This window comes from Bison bison, unplaced genomic scaffold, assembly GCF_000754665.1.
Source record: "Bison bison bison isolate TAMUID 2011002044 unplaced genomic scaffold, Bison_UMD1.0 scf7180017864312, whole genome shotgun sequence".
NCBI lineage: Eukaryota > Metazoa > Chordata > Mammalia > Artiodactyla > Bovidae > Bison > Bison bison.
Genome location: NW_011494884.1, coordinates 732,492 through 747,756, shown reverse-complemented (window position 1 = coordinate 747,756; position 15,265 = coordinate 732,492). Strand labels below are relative to the sequence as shown.

The 15,265-nt window shown below is 44.4% G+C and overlaps 1 protein-coding gene across 1 annotated transcript in view; it reads right to left on the bottom strand.

The window, feature by feature from the left end:
- GPR133 (G protein-coupled receptor 133) overlaps positions 1 to 15,265 on the bottom strand; it is a 177,706-nt gene that overhangs the window by 63,852 nt on the left and 98,589 nt on the right. The window lies entirely within an intron of this gene.

Sequence of the window (15,265 nt, the reverse complement as noted above, 5' to 3'; positions counted from 1 at the left end):
GTTATAATCACTAGTTTGTTGTATTCTTTTAGGTTCTACCTACAAGTGATATAAGGAGATCTAACCAGTCCATTCTGAAGGAGATCAGCCTTGGGATTTCTTTGGAAGGAATGATGCTAAAGCTGAAACTCCAGTACTTTGGCCACCTCATGTGAAGAGTTGACTCATTGGAAAAGACTCTGATGCTGGGAGGGATTGGGGGCAGGAGGAGAAGGGGATGACAGAGGATGAGATGGCTGGATGGCATCACTGACTTGATGGACGTGAGTCTGAGTGAACTCCGGGAGTTGGTGATGGACAGGGAGGCCTGGCGTGCTGCGATTCATGGGGTCGCAAAGAGTCGGACACGACTGAGCAACTGAACTGAACTGACAAGTGATATCACACAGTATCTGTCTTCCTCTGTCTGACTTATTTCACTTAGCATCATGCCCTCCATCCACGTTGCTGCATATGGCAAAATTTCATTCTTTTTTACGGCTGAGTAAGTATTCCAAAGATCTTCACGCCCCAGATAATCACAATGGTGTGATCATTCACCTACAGCTAGACATCCTGGAATGTGAAGTCAAGTGGGCCTTAGGAAGTACAAAGCTAGGGGAGGTGATGGAATTCCAGTTGAGCTATTTCAAATCCTAAAAGATGATGCCGTGAAGGTGCTGCACTCAATATGTCAGAAAATTTGGAAAACTCAGCAGTGGCCACAGGACTGGAAAAGGTCAGTTTTCATTCCAATCCCTAAGAAAGGCAATGCCAAAGAATGCTCAGACTACCACACAACTGTGCTCATTTCACACACTAGTAAAGTAATGCTCAAAATTCTCAAAGCCAGGCTTCAGCAATACGTGAACAATGAACTTCCAGATGTTCAAGCTGGTTTTAGAAAAGGCAGAGGAACCAGAGATCAAATTTTTAACATTTTCTGGATCATCAAAAAAGCAAGAGAGTTCCAGAAGAACATCTATTTCTGCTTTATTGACTATGCCAAAGCCTTTGACTGTGTGGATCACAATAAACTGTGGAAAAGTCTGAAAGAGAGGGGAATACCAAACCACCTGACCTGCCTCTTGAGAAACCTGTATGCAGGTCAGGAAGCAACAGTTAGAACTGGACATGGAACAACAGACTGGTTCCAAATAGGAAAAGGAGTACGTCAAGGCTGTATATTGTCACCCTGCTTATTTAACTTCTATGCATAGTACATCATGAGAAACGCTGGGCTAGATGAAGCACAAGCTGGAATCAAGATTGCCGGGAGAAATATCAATAAGCTCAGATATGCAGATGACTCCACCCTGATGGCAGAAAGTGAAGAAGAATTAAAGAGCCTCTTGATGAAAGTGAAAGAGGAGAGTGAAAAAGTTGGCTTACGGCTCAACATTCAGAAAACGAAGATCATGGCATCCGGTCCCATCACTTCATGGGAAATAGATGGGGAAACAGTGGAAACAGTGGCTGACTTTATTTGGGGGGCTCCAAAATCACTGCAGATGGTGACTGAAGCCATGAAATTAAAAGACGCATACTCCTTGGAAGGAAAGTTATGACCCACCTAGACAGCATATTAAAAAGCAGAGACATTACTTTGTCAACAAAGGTCCATCTAGTCAAGGCTATAATTTTTCCAGTAGTCACGTATGGATGTGAGAGTGGAACTATAAAGAAAGCTGAGTGCAGAAGAATTGATACTTTTGAACTGTGGTGTTGGATAAGACTCTTGAGAGTCCCTTGGACTGCAAGGAGATCCAACCAGTCCATCCTAAATGAAATCAGTCCTGGGTGTTCATTGGAAGGACTGATGTTGAAGCTGAAACTCCAATATTTTGGCCACCTGATGCAAAGAGCTGACTCATTTGAAAAGACCCTGATGTTGGGAAAGATTGAAGGCAGGAGAAGGGGACGACAGAGGATGAGACGGTTAGATGGCATCACCAACTCAATGGACATCAGTTTGGGTAAACTCCAGGAGTTGGTGATAGACAGGGAGGCCTGGCGTGCTGCAGTTCACGGGGTCACAAAGAGTTGGAAATGACTGAGCAACTAAATTGAAATGAAGTATTCCATTGTGTATATATACCACATCTCCTTTATCCATTTGTTAACGGACTTCCATACCCTGGAGATTGTAAATGCTGCTGTGAACATTGGGGTGCGTGTATCTTTTCAAATTAGTGCTCTGGGGGTTTTTTTTTAGACATCACCCAGGAGTGGAATTGCTGGGTCATATATATGGCAGTTCTTATTTTCAGTTTTTTATGGAATCTCTATACTATTTTCTGATTCAATCAACATGAACTTGGGCAAACTCTGGGAGACGGTGAGAGACAGGAAGGCCTGGTGTGCTGTAGTCCATGGGGTCACAAAGAGCCAGACACGACTTAGCAACCGAACAACAACATACCCTTTTCCCCAGTGGTTGCACCAGTTTCCATTCTCACCAACAGCATTTTCCCTTTTCCCCACATCCTCATTTGCTCTTTGTGTTATTTTTTGATGATGGCCATTTTCCGATAGGTGTGATGTGATAACTCCTCAAGGTTTGGATCTACATTTCTCTGGTGACTTGAGATGTTAGGAATCTTTTCACATGCCTGTTGACCATCTGCATTTCCTCTTTGGAAAAACATCTATTCAGTTCTTCTGCCTATTTTTAAATCAGTTTTTTTTAAATGTCAAATTGTGTGAGCTGTTTGTATACTTTGGATATTAACCCCTTATCAGCCATATCATTTGCAAATACCTTTTCTCCTTCAGTAGGCTGTCTTTCCATTTTGTCATGGCTTCCTTCGCCTTGCAAAAGCTTTTAAGTTTAATTAGGTCCCATTTGTTTACTATGCACCATTTTTAAACAAGGAATGCATTTGTGTGATGCTTGTGTAATGGAATAAACATTAGGGCAGCCAGGACTAGAAGGAGCAAGCCAGCAACGTTGTCCGAGGCCCTGAGGGCTTCCCCAGGAAGAGGAGCCACCCCTTCTCTCATCGCCAGCCCTGCTCTGAGCACGAGGAAGTATTTCCACGTGGGAGCGGAACAGAGACTGGAGCCCTGACCCTCTGACACTGGACCTAAATCACTCTTCAAGGGGAATTTAAAAATCAGGCACAACCCAGAAGCCAAGCGCCTGTGTGGTCGGCAGGGTGGAGAGCAGACGGCGCTCCCCGGGATCTAGGGCCAGGATCACACCCGAAACAGGAAACCCCGTCTGGGTTCCTCCCGGCTGGGCTCCTGCGATGGGAAAAGCAGATCCCCTCCTTCTGTTTGGAATCTGCAGCCAAAATGGAACAAAGGCTCTCAGCACGCCTCCAGGAAAGACTAGACAGTTCCCAGGAGCACAGGAGGAAGGAAGGGCGTGTGTGAACGCACCGGGCGTGGTGCTGCCTGAGAAAGGAGGGTGGGTCCGCCAGGTCATGGCCCACTTTCCCAGAGAGATGTGGGAGATGCTGTCTGGCCATCGTGAAAACCATCCCCATCAGTCATCCCAGGACCCAGGAAACGGGGGTCCCCATTGGGAAGGGGGAAAAGCAGCAGCCACCTTGACCTCCCTGGGCCCTGAGGCTGAGGACCCTGCAGAGCCCTGCGGTCCACAGGGAAAGTCTGATTCTTCACCAGACATCTCTTCCTAAGCACCAAAGTCCCATGGGGAAAAGGCTACATGGGCCCCAGGGAACGTCTCCTATGGGATCTGAGACTCCCACAAACAACCATAAGGGTTTCCCATTTGGGGAGAAGCAAGTGGGATTAATCAGGTGTTCACTGTCTGCTGCAGGTTCGGCAAGAGGTCTCTATCTGAGAGACACACCTTAGAAGAGAGAAAATCTACCCCACAGCAGCCTATGAATGTTCCTCATTTAGAAACTTGCTTGCTTTTCATTCAAGGACAATTGTCCCTGGGTATTCATGGGGGACTTGTTCTAGGACCCCCGAGGACACCCAAATCCATGGATGCGCAAGTGCCTTATACAAAACAGTGTGGTTTTTGCATATAACCTACACACATCCTCCCATATACTTTTTTTTAAAATCTTGGATTGGCTTTATTGAAAATCATTGAAAATTCTAACCATAGAATAATCAGTATAGAGTCTATTCACTGAGTGCCTATTATGGATTGAACATGGTAGATGAGTACTTACAACTTTTAATTCACAATACCGCTCTGAAGTAGGAATCGTTACTCCCACTTTATGTATTAGAAAAGATCATTTGCTTAAAATCTCAGGAGAGCATCTAAAAATGTCGTGATTCAGCCAGGGCTTCATGCTATTGATATGTGTCTGTAAGACACGTTATCCCACCAGCACCCTCATGAAATTCTTAATAATTAAGAGATAAACCATAAAACAAACAATAAAATTCAAAAGCTACATCATATCCATGTCACTTTCCATATCATTTTGGGCTTTTGCTTTGTGCCATTGGGCATCTATTTCCATGGGGGTTGTTTTGTTTTTTTGTTTGTGGTCAGATACAGACATGCTGCAGTCCATGGGGTTGCAAAGGGTCAGACCCGACTGAGCGACTAAACAACCACAGAGGCCCTTTAAATGAGATGAGAGCATCACTTGCCAAACTGCCCTCGAACTAGGAGGCAGGATCTGCTCATTCCTATCCCAGTTGCTGTGGGACTGAGGAGAGCTTCACAAGCAAGGTCAATGCCTTCCTTTATCATCTAGGCAGACAGGACAGTATATTTGGAGGGGGAGGGGGGGCAAGTAGAGTTGCTTTACAATGGTGTGTTAGTTTCTGCTGTACAACGACGTGAGTTGGCTATATGTATACACACACCCCCTCCCCTCATGGACCTCCCTCCCAGTGCCCACCCCACCCCTCTAGGTCGTTGCAGAGCCCCGAGCTGAGCTCCCTGTGCTGTGCGGCAGCTTCCCATGAGCTGTCTGTTTCACACACTGTGGTGTATAAATGTCAATGCGACTCTCAGTCTGTCCCACCCTCTCCTTCCCTGCTGTGTCCACACGTCAGGTCTCTATGTGTGCGTCTCTATCTCTGCCCTGCAAATAGGTTCATCTGTACCATTTTTCTAGATTCCACATGTATGCATTAATATATGAGATTTGTTTTTCTCTTTCTGATTTATGACAGACTCTAGGTTCATTCATCTCTCAACAAACGACCCAATTTTGTTTCTTTTATGACTGAGTAATGTTCCACTGTATATATGTACCACATCTTCTTTATTCATTCATCTGCTGATAGACATGTACATTCTTTCCATGTCTAGGCTATTGTGAATAGGGCTGCAATGAACACCGGGATGCAAGTGTCTTTTTGAATTACGGGTTCTCTCAGGTTTATGCCCAGTAGTGGGATTGCTGAGTCACACGGTAGTTCTATTTGTATTTTCTTAAGGAACCTCCGTAGTGTTCGCCATAGTGGCTGTATCAACTTACATTTCCATTAACTGAACAAGAGGGTTCCCTTTTCTTCATACCCTTTCCAGCATTTATTGTTTGTAGATACTTCTGATGATGGCCATTCTGACCAGTGTGAGGTGACACCTCATTGTTTTGATCTGCATTTCTCTAATAATTAGTGAGAAATGGAGTGTTTCCCACCATATCAATAAACAAGGATGTTACAGCTACCAGCAATTCTGGCCCTCCAAATGTGACTTTCTGAGCCCAGAGGGGGCCCAGGAAGAATGAGGCCTGTGATTTGGCAGCAAGCTGCAGCCACTCCCTACTGTGAGCACCGAGGAGCCTGGGGATAGAAAAAAAAAAAACAGGATGCTCGCCCCAGAGAGCTGAGATGCATACGAAAGGAATGATTTCAGTAAGCCCAGACTCTTACATCTTCCCATATATAGAAAAGTACTAAAGTCCTTAACTTGAGATATCTGGTTTTCCTCAATATTTTGTTGTTCAACCTACCTGCCCCTTGTTGCCAATGTCTATATAACCTGACTCCTTCCCACCAGCTCCTCAGAACAGTTCTCTTGGGGTCACTTGAGATGCTGTCTCCCAGGCTTGAAGTCCTAAAAATCCCCACCAAACAAAACATAACTCTCAACTTTTAGGTTGTGACTATTGTTTCCAGTCAACATTAGTGATGCTGAGCATCTAATCAAAAAATACACAGAAACAAATGACCACAAAGACACAACAACCCAAAACCTATGGGGTACAGCAAAAACAGTTTTAAGAGGGAAGTTTATAATGATTCAATCCTACCTCAAGAAATAAGAAACATCTCAACTAAACAACCTAAATTTATACCTAAAGCAACTAAAGAAGAACAAACCAAACCCAAAGTTAGTAGAAGGAAAGAAATCATAAAAGTCAGTACAAAAATGAAACAGAAATGAAGAAAACATTGGCAAAAATTAATGAAACTAGGACTTCCCTGGTGGCCTAGTGGTAAAGAATCCACCTTCCATTGCAGGGGACATGAGTCTGGGCCCCAGTCAGAGAGCTAAGATCCCACATGCCCCGGGGCCAAAAAACAAAAACATAAAACAGAAGCAATATTATAACAAATTCAATAAAGACTGTAAAAATGGTCTATATGAAAAAAAATCTTTAAAAAAAATCAATGAAACTAAAAGCTGATTCTTTGAGAAGATAAACAAAATTGATAAACCTTTAGCCAGACCCATCAAGAAAAAAGAGAGTTCAAATCAATAAAGTTAGAGATGAAAACGGAGAAATTGCAACTGACACCACAGAAATACAAAGGATCATAAAAGACTACTATAAGCATGCATAGGCCAATAAAATGGACAACCTGGAAGAAATGGACAAATTCTTAGAAAGGTACAAATTTCCAAGACTGAACCAAGAAGAAATAGGAAATACAAACAGGCAAATCACAAGTAATAAAATTGAAACTGTAATTAAAAATCTTTCAACAAAGTCCAGAACCAGTTGAGTTCACAGGCAAATTCCATCAAACATTTAAAGAGCTAACACCCACCCTTCTCAAACTCTTCCAAAAACTGCAGAGAAAAGAACACTCTCAAGTTCATTCTATGAGGTCAACATCATCCTGATACCAAAACCAGACAAAGATATCACAAAAAAAGAAAATTACTGATCAATATCACTGATAAACATAGACACAAAAGTCCTCAACCAAACACTGGCAAACAGAATCCCACATTAAACAGAACACATTTAAAAGGATCATACACTATGATCTAGTGGGATTTATCCCCTGGATGCATGGATTCTTCAAAATAAGCAACTCCCATATACTTTAAATCATCTGTAGTTTATGTATAATCCTAATACAATGTAAATGCTATGCAAATAGTTGTCAGTGCAAGGCAAATTGATATTCTTTTTTGGAACTTTCTGAAATTTGTTTCCAATATTCTCCATCTGAGGTTGGTTGTTTCTATGGATGTGGAACTGGCAGATATGGAGGGCCAACTGTATACAGTTAGACTTATACATTAGTTGGAAGGACACGTGTCTATCACTGTGCCAAGAAACACACATGGAGCACTATGTCCCTTAATTTGACACTTAGTAAAGCAAAGGCGGACCAGAAAGAAGGCTGAGCACCAAAGAATTTATGCTTTCAAACTGCGGTGCTACAGAAGACTCTTGAGAGTCCCTCAGACAACAAGGAGATCAAACCAGTCAATCCTAAAGGAAATCAACCCTGAATACTCATTGTAAGGACTGATGCTGAAGCTGAAGCTCCAAGACTTTGGCCACCTGATGCAAAGAGCTGACTCATTGGAAAAGACCCTGATGCTGGAAAAGATTGAAGGCAGGAGGAGAAGGGGATGACAGAGGATGAAATGGTTAGATGATGTCACCAAGTCAATGTGAGCTTAAGCAAATTCAGGTAGACGGTGAAGGACAGGGAAGCCTGGCATGCTGCAGTCCAGGGGGTCTCAGAGAGTTGGACATGACTGAGCAACTGAACAATAGAAGCAATGGCAGGGGTCTTAGCGCACCCCCGCCCCCCACCCAGAGCTGCAGGCATGTGTGCACGGCTGTTAGTCAGCAGGAGGTCTGGAGCAGCCCCCTCTGCTGGTCACCTTCCTCTCTGACCAGGCTCATCTCATGAGCCAAGGACCAGGCCTCTGCATGGCTGAAATGCATCCCCACTTTATGGAAACAAGAATGGCAGAGGTATCGTTGAGTCGGGGATGACAGGGGACACCCTTCATCCAGCCTCAGCCTTCTGGAATTTTCAGGTGTTTCTTTCACTCACAGAATCACAGGCAGCACAGCACAGCAGAAGCAGCCCCTCCTGAAGATGGTAAGACAGGTTCCAGCACTGGCAGGATGGGGGCAAGGCAGGGCCCCAAGAAAGAGACCCCTGAGATTCACCTCTGGACGGGGAGACCTAGGCAGCCTGGTGGGTTGAGTTGCACAAATGCTGACGGTGAAAGTTCAGGTGGGCTGAGAACTGAGACCTTTGATCCCATGGAGCAGATCAAGGAGGCTCTCTGGCTCCACACCAGCCCCCCAACTCCAGCACCATTTGCACTGGGCTTTGCCCTTTCTGGCTCCCAGGAGGAGTGGGCCATGCCTGGGGCACTGAGAACCCACAAGCGCTGCACTCAGACCCTCCCAAGATCCCTCAGTGTGTGATCAGCTCATCAGAGGCCCTTATCCACGGCCCCCAGGCTCTCTCCATTCAAATGCTGCCTGAATCCCCATCTCCACCAACCCTTCAAGGCCCACCAGCCAACAGAAGCTTCTTTGGGCTTAAGTTTGTCTGTCCTGTCTGTGGACAGACACGTCCTGACTACACGATGCACGGATGGCCCCAGAGGCGCTAACATACACTTGTTCTCATCCTCAGAGGACAGCTGGGCCTCAGTCCCAGATGGACCCCAGCCTCCCGACCTGCCTCTTCCCTCCACGTGCAGCTGAGCACAGCTGGAGACACCGAGAAGGGCCTTGGAGGGACACATCAGCACACCCACGGCCATCAGGAGCGGGTCAGAGATGCCCACCAAGGACCCCATCCAGAGGCCTGGGGATGGCGGAGTCCCACACCTGCAGGAAACTTGAGTTTTTCCGCCTTCACTGTCCCTGTGGAGTTCTGGGCAGGGGCAGGTCTGGTGACAGAAGGGAATTAAATTCTAAATGTGATCCTCTGTGATCTCCAGACCCAAGTCCTCTCTCCTCTGTTAAATCTCACGGGTCCAGTGTGAGGCCCCCAGCCTCTTGATTCTCACATTCATGGTTTATATTCGGTGTGTAAACCTACAAGGCAGGTGAGAGAAACATGCAGAGAGAAAATTGCTTTGCTGCTTCCAGCAAAAAAAAAAAAGGAAAAAACCCAAGAAGTTACACAGGAATCTGGAATTAGAACAGCCTGCTTCAAATTGAACAGAAAATGTTCTCACATCATCCCTGTGGCCCAGGTAACAGGAGTCAGGACTGTCTCAGTGGACAATGTGCTGACATAAACTATACACATCCCCAGGCCTGTTCCCACATGTGGTATTTACAGCTGCGATGTCTCAGAGAGATGGGTCCCAGGGAAGGCAGAGTGCGGGGCAGAAAACAGAAGCAGAAAGAGGCAGGAATGTGTGGGGACGAAGGCAGCTGTGAGCTCTTGTCAGCCTGGAGGTTGGGGTTCTTTCTAAAAGTCTCCATCCCTATTTCACATGAATGGGCTGCAAAGATGCTTGTTTTTTGTTGTTACTGGTTGTTTGGGTTTTTTTTTTTTTGGCTGTGCTGAGTCTTTGTTGCTAGGCCAGCTTTTCTCTAGTTGTGACAAGCAGGGGCCCCTCTCTACTTGTGGTGCCCAGGCTTCCGATTGTGGTGGGTTCTCTAGTTGCAGAGCGTGGGCTCTAGGGCATGCAGGCTCAGTAGCTGCGGCATTTGGGCTTAGCTGCCGTGTGGCATGTGGGATCTTCCCGGGCTGGGGATGGAACTTGAGTCCCCTGCATTGGCGGGTGGATTCTTAACCGCTGGACCACCAGAGAAGTCCAGATTCTTGCTTGTAAAACACAAGGAAAACCTTGTGTTGAGCCACACACTCAGGACTATTTGATGCTAGACAGCTGTTTATTCATGGCTCACAAGAGTCTGGGGTCACTACATAGGTTTGCTTCCAGTTTGACTCAAATATTAAAGAACAAAGGCAACTGCCCTGGTCTCAGATCCCTCATGTTTATCCCCACCTCCCTCCTCACCCACTTATTCCCCCCTCAAGTTAACACAGAGACAGCAGGTGTCCCCAGAAAACCCCCAGGGAACGGTGCCTCACAGACCTCAGAGCCAGGCCAGCTATACCCAAAAGGGGCACCTTGACCCTGGAGGGTTTAAATCTCAGAGGAGACCCTCTTTGCCCTCTCCTTCCTAATCCAAGAGGGGAGAATGGAAGACACCTAAGGAATTGTCTGAATTAGGACAAGTTCACTCAAGTAGCAAAAATATCTTTTCTATGGAAAACATGAAATCCTTGTTTTTCTGGGATCATCTCCTCCCATGAGAAAATATACGCCTTAAAAAAAGAAATAAATGCCATTATTTTTCTTACAGTGCCTCAAAATACATTCTGTATGAACCCATGAGCCTGAGCTAATGATATCGCCATAATATACAGGGTGGATTTTCAGAAAGAAAATGAGTTATAAAGACACATCCTGACAATCAGCAAGTAGATGAGTGGGGCAGAGCAGAGACCCAGAGGCAGCTCCACACAAATCCAGTGACCTGGCGTTTGACAAAAGAACAAAAGTAATTTAATGAAGGAAGGCTAGCTATTTCACTAAATAATGCCAAAGCAACTGGACATCCATAGGACAATCAGTCAATCAATAACCCAACCTAAAGCCCAACCTTACACAAAAATTAACAGAAAATAGATCCTACATTAAATGTTTAAGATAATTTTTATTTATCTATTTATTTTTGGCTGTGCTGTCTTCACTGCTGTGCAGGCTTTTCCCTAGTTGTGGCAAGGAGGGTCGCTCTCAAGCTGTGGTATGTCTGCTTCTCCTTGCAGGGGCCTCCCCTGTTGCAGAGCACGGTTCCTAGGGCAAGTGGGCTTTGGTAGTTGCGGCACATGGGCTCAGCAGTCGCAGTTCCCTGGCCTCTAGAGTGCAGGCTCAGCAGTTGTGGCACAGGGGCTTAGCTGCCCCGTGGCATGTGGGGTCTTCCCGGACCAGGGGTAGAACCCATGTACCCCTGCACTGGCAGGCGGGTTCTTTACCAGTGAGCCACGAGGGAAGCCCTTCATTAAATCTAAAACATAAAACTAGAAAATGTTTAGAAGATAACAGGAGAAAACCTTCAGTACCTAGAGTTCATTAAAGAGTACTGAGCTATGACGCCAAAAATACATGCCATAAAATTGAAAAATAAATAAATCGGGCTTCATAAAAACTAAACACTTCACACTCTGTGGAAGACCCTGTTAAGAGGATAAAAAGATGAACTACAGCCTAGGAGAAATATTTCCAAACCATACATCTGACAGAGGAGTCATATCAAGCATACATAAAGGATTCTCAAAACTCAATTGTTAAAAAAAAAAAAAAGAATCCAATTAGAAAAGGGAGAAAAGGCATGAACAGACATTTCACTGAAGAGGATACACAGATGGCAAATAAGCAGAAGACAAGATTTTCAGCATCACTAACCCTCAGGGAAATTCAAATTCAGACCACAATGAGAACAACTCAAATAAAAGACTGAACCGAACACTGGCAAAGATGCAGAGAAACTAAATTGCTCATACACTGCTGGTGGGAATGTGAAATGGCGCAGCCACTCTATAAAAGAGTTTGGAAGTTTTAAGAAATATTGAAAATACTTATCCCATGATCCTGCAATTGTACTCCTGGGAATCTACCCCAGAGAAATAGAAACTACTTCCACGCAAGAAGTAGAATTACAGCTTTACTTGTAATAATCAAAACCGGGTAACAACTAAAACATCCCTCAGTGGGTGACTGGCTAAACACACTGCAGTTTATCTAGACCCCAGATGACTATTTGGCCAAAAGGGTTTAAGCTAGTGATACACGTTGACAGTTTGCATGGATCTCATGGGCATTAGGTTGAGTGAAGAAAGCCAATTTCAAAAGGCGACATCTGTATGCTTCTATTTAGGCACCCTTTTCAAAATGACAAAACCATAAAGATGGAAAACAGATTGTTGGTTGCCAGGAATGAGTGATGGTGAGGGGAAGGAAGTACAGCCAAAGGAGATGTTTTGGGTGGTAAGATGGTTCTGCACCTTGATTTCAGTGATGTTCTGGTGAATCGAGCATTATCCCAAAACAAATGGTTTTAAAACCCCATTTTCAGGACAGAAATAGAGATGCAGATGTAGAAAACAGATGTGTGGACCCAGTGTTGTGGAGGGAAGCGGGGGGATGAATTGGGAGACTGAGACTGACATATATACACTACCATCTCTATAGGTAGATGTAAATAGATAGCTCATGGGATGGTACCATACAATCCGCTGTATAGCAGGGAGCTCAGCTCCACAGCTCTGTGATGACCCAGATGGGTGGGATGAGGCAGCTGCAGAGACGGTCAAGAGGGAGGGGTTACATGTATACATAGAGCTGATTCACTTTGTTGTACAGCAGAAACTAACACCACATTGTAAAACAACTCTACCCCAATTAAAAAAAAAATAATAAGTTTAGCATCGGATCAGCAATCACCCAGCCAAGCTTTCTAGCTGGAATAAACACAACTCAAGCAGGAGATAAAATGTCCCCAACCATTAAGCCGGGGATTTTAATATTTAAGCCTCATTTTGATTAGATGAAATCTGCAGAGGAACACAGAAGTTTGTCAGTAAGCCAGCTAAGGGGGTCACAGGTGATATACTGTTACTCTCCTTGCTGGGGACAATACTACCGGATTTGTAGTTATCCTTCCTTCCTCCCAGTACCTTGGATCTCAACTATTTGTCACCATGTATGAGTCCCAGGCAAGCCCAGCACAGACAGATGCAGGCAGACCCTGGCGTAGGCTGGGTAGGCTCCCTCACTTCCTCCCCGGGGCCTCCTTCCATCTCCCGGGGCCCTGGTTGCTACATTAACACCCATCTTTGCATCCTGAGATGTGTGTGTTTTGTTCCCACTTTGAAGCACAAATATCTCTTGTGTGGTCTGGGCCAGAACAAAGGGAAGCGATGGCCCCACAGAGGGTCGGTCCACAGGCTTCCGCACCCCGCCCCTCCATGTCAGAGTCCATCCCACACCCACATCAAAGTGGTCAGCTTTTGCCTCCAGGTCTCCTTCTGGAAAATTTTTCTTCCCACATGCTTCTTGCTCATAGAATATTTGTGTTAAAAATTTTTTTCCCTGGATACCTGGGTTGAATTTTTCAAAGATATTTCACAAACTTTAATGTTATTTGAACTGTGATACAAGAAGGGAAAAAAAGAAGCTAGACTTAAAATATGGCTTCAACACTGATCTGTTTGATCTTCCTCAAATGAACTTGCTGCCCTTCTCTCCCACCCTGACAACTGTCTCCATGAAGGGAAAAGGAAGGGTGGTGGTCCCTAAATCAATCAACTACATCGATTCTTGCTCTCACCCAGTGGAATGTTTTCCTACAGCCTGAAAAGCTTCCAGGACTATAAACTCAACTATAATCTTGAATGTATCTCTGAAAAGAGTTTTCAGTTAAAACAGGTGAATGGTGCCTCATGTATATGCATCCTCAGATGGGAGGGAAAAATATAATTTTCATATCACAAACTACAAAGCAGAACTCTCAGCGTAAAAACTTTCAGGATTTGCACATAATCAGGAAATTTCAATTACAGGTATGCCCCTGGGGGTCACATGGGCAGGTCCCAGGGAGTGTAATACTTTAATTTCTATGCAAATAACAAGATAGGTTTAAAGGTTATAAAATTGTGATGTGTTTTACAGCCTGGTTTTGTGGCTGTTAATAATAATAAATCAGGTTTGCAGCCTTGAACCCTCTAATAAACCACATTAAAATGATGTTATTTTTCATGAATGAAGAGCAATTTTACTTAGAAAAGGAAGTAGGAGTTTAGAAGCCCACAATTTGCATTCTTGAACAGTCTAAGAACTCTCTTCAGTGTGCACTGTGAGACATTCCTGTTAATCGTCTTTGCTTCCCACTTTCCTGTTTGCTATTCTATTTTGCTAGCTCATATATTATACATGAAAGTGACAATGAAAGTCGCTCAGTCGTGTCAGACTCTTTGTGACCCCATGGACTATATAGTCCGTGAAATTCTCCAGGCCAGAATACTGGAGTGGGTAGCCTTTCCCTTCTCCAGGGGATCTTCCCAACCCAGGGATTGAACCCAGGTCTCCCGCATTGCAGGCAGATTCTTTACCAGTTAAGCCACAGGGGAAACCCAGGAATACTGGAGTGAGTAGCCTATCCCTTCTCCAGGGAAGCTTCCTGACCCAGGAATTGAACCAGGATCTCCTGCATTGCAGGCGGATTCTTTACCAACTGAGCTATCAGGAAAGCCATACAGTTTAACCCAAATTTCCCCAGGCCTTAAACTCACACACGTAAAAACATTCTTTTCTTAAAGCAAGAGAGAATGCATAAAACCTTTCCCTTGAAGTTCTCTTCCCATATATTAAAAGCCTACCTTTGAAAATAAAACCATGACTCTCAAACAGATAAACTGGGTTGGCCAAAAAGTCCATTTGAGTTTTTCCATATGATGTTGTAGAATTAAAATGAATTATTGTTGTTTAGTGGCTAAGTCATGTCCAACTCTGCAACCCCATGGACTGTAGCCCACCAGGCTCCTCTGTCCATGGGATTTCCCAGGCAAGAATGCTGGGGTGGGTGGCCATTTCCTCCTCAAGGGGATCTTCCAGACCCAAGGATCCAACCCGAGTCTCCTGCATGGTCAGGAGTATTCTTTACCATCTGAGCCAACAGAGAAGCCATATAAAATGAATATCTATAAACTATATTATCTAACTCATTAATGAATGAAGCAATCATTAAATGTTAGTATCACTTCAAAGGAAAATTCAAAGAATCATGCATCTATGAGACCATCAGGAACACTGAAATAAATTTACTTAATAGATACAAAACTGGCAAAACGGTGTTGCAATCCACAGGGATATGAATCATCTCGCTGATACTCCGTCTCTGCCAGACAACATTTGCATTTCAATGGGAAGAATTAAAGATTTCAATGTGAACAGTTCACAGAAAATGATTTTGTAAGCCAGATCCCGAAGGTCCTAAAATATGAACACGACCAATTACTTGTGAAATGAACACCTGTTATTCTCATGGTATAAAAGCCATTTGAAATTTTTTTTTTCCAAACCACCATGTTTGCTTCA